Consider the following 2,500-nt stretch of genomic DNA (forward strand, 5'->3'; position numbering starts at 1 on the left):
GACGGTTTCTATATTCAAGTTGGGATGGGGGGCACCGAGGTGAGTGGTGGTTGTCCCCGAAAAAGCCCTCCCCTTTTCCGTAGCCCCGTTTAAAGTTTTGTTTGGGCTCCTGTTCAGCGGGGATGCGCGTGCGCGTGGCAACCTTGACACGCCCGTGTTCCCCTGGACCAGACCTTTCTAACGCCGCCTGAGTTAAGGTGCTACGACGTCCCTAAGTGGAGATGCCTGTAAATGAACACCTTTTCCCAACTTTGCACGTTTCCAGCTTGAGAGGAAAAGGGGCTTAAAATTCACAGTTATTCGCCCGAACGTGGGATTTCGCTGGGGACGGTTTCTAAGTTCAAGTTGGGATGGGGGGCACCGAGGTGAGTGGTGGTTGTCCCCGAAAAAGCCCTCCCCTTTTCCGTAGCCCCGTTTAAAGTTTTGTTTGGGCTCCTGTTCAGCGGGGAAGCGCGTGCGCGTGGCAACCTTGACACGCCCGTGTTCCCCTGGACCAGACCTTTCTAACGCCGCCTGAGTTAAGGTGCTACGACGTCCCCAAGTGGGGATGCCTGTAAATGAACACCTTTTCCCAACTTTGAATGTAAGTTTCCAGTATCATTGAAAATGTGGCCTCAAACGTGCAGTTTTGCCCCCGAACGTGGGATTTGGCTGGGGACGGTTTCTAAATTCAAGTTGGGATGGGGGGCACCGAGGTGAGTGGTGGTTGTCCCCGAAAAAGCCCTCCCCTTTTCCGTAGCCCCGTTTAAAGTTTTGTTTGGGCTCCTGTTCAACGGGGATGCGCGTGCGCGTGGCAAACATGACACGCCCGTGTTCCCCTGGACCAGACCTTTCTAACGCCACCTGAGTTAAGGTGCTACGACGTCCCCAAGTGGGGATGCCTCTAAATGAAGCCAATTTCTCCTATTTGAATGCACTCTCCCAGCCCAGAGAGGCATGTGCCTTAAAATTCACAGTTATTCACCCGAACGTGGGATTTTGTTGAGGACGGTTTCTAAATTCAAGTTGGAACAGGGGGCACCGACGTGAGTGGTGTTTGTCCCCGAAAAAGCTCTCCCCTTTTCCGTAGCCCCGTTTAAAGTTTTGTTTGGGCTCCTGTTTAGCGGGGATGCGCGTGCGCGTGGCAACCTTGACACGCCCGTGTTCCCCTGGACCAGACCTTTCTAACGCCGCCTGAGTTAAGGTGCTACGACGTCCCTAAGTGGAGATGCCTGTAAATGAACACCTTTTCCCAACTTTGAATGTAAGTTTCCAGTATCATTGAAAATGTGGCCTCAAACGAGCAGTTTTGCCCCCGAACGTGGGATTTGGCTGGGGACGGTTTCTAAATTCAAGTTGGGATGGGGGGAACCGAGGTGAGTGGTGGTTGTCCCCGAAAAAGCCCTCCCCTTTTCCGTAGCCCCGTTTAAAGTTTTGTTTGGGCTCCTGTTCAGCGGGGATGCGCGTGCGCGTGGCAAACATGACACGCCCGTGTTCCCCTGGACCAGACCTTTCTAACGCCACCTGAGTTAAGGTGCTACGACGTCCCCAAGTGGGGATGCCTCTAAATGAAGCCAATTTCTCCTATTTGAATGCACTCTCCCAGCCCAGAGAGGCATGTGCCTTAAAATTCACAGTTATTCACCCGAACGTGGGATTTTGTTGAGGACGGTTTCTAAATTCAAGTTGGAACAGGGGGCACCGACGTGAGTGGTGTTTGTCCCCGAAAAAGCTCTCCCCTTTTCCGTAGCCCCGTTTAAAGTTTTGTTTGGGCTCCTGTTTAGCGGGGATGCGCGTGCGCGTGGCAACCTTGACACGCCCGTGTTCCCCTGGACCAGACCTTTCTAACGCCGCCTGAGTTAAGGTGCTACGACGTCCCTAAGTGGAGATGCCTGTAAATGAACACCTTTTCCCAACTTTGAATGTAAGTTTCCAGTATCATTGAAAATGTGGCCTCAAACGAGCAGTTTTGCCCCCGAACGTGGGATTTGGCTGGGGACGGTTTCTAAATTCAAGTTGGGATGGGGGGAACCGAGGTGAGTGGTGGTTGTCCCCGAAAAAGCCCTCCCCTTTTCCGTAGCCCCGTTTAAAGTTTTGTTTGGGCTCCTGTTCAGCGGGGATGCGCGTGCGCGTGGCAAACATGACACGCCCGTGTTCCCCTGGACCAGACCTTTCTAACGCCACCTGAGTTAAGGTGCTACGACGTCCCCAAGTGGGGATGCCTCTAAATGAAGCCAATTTCTCCTATTTGAATGCACTCTCCCAGCCCAGAGAGGCATGTGCCTTAAAATTCACAGTTATTCACCCGAACGTGGGATTTTGTTGAGGACGGTTTCTAAATTCAAGTTGGAACAGGGGGCACCGACGTGAGTGGTGTTTGTCCCCGAAAAAGCTCTCCCCTTTTCCGTAGCCCCGTTTAAAGTTTTGTTTGGGCTCCTGTTTAGCGGGGATGCGCGTGCGCGTGGCAACCTTGACACGCCCGTGTTCCCCTGGACCAGACCTTTCCAACGCCACCCGAGTC

The sequence above is a fragment of the Osmerus mordax genome, unplaced genomic scaffold (assembly GCF_038355195.1).
Source record: "Osmerus mordax isolate fOsmMor3 unplaced genomic scaffold, fOsmMor3.pri Scaffold_66, whole genome shotgun sequence".
NCBI lineage: Eukaryota > Metazoa > Chordata > Actinopteri > Osmeriformes > Osmeridae > Osmerus > Osmerus mordax.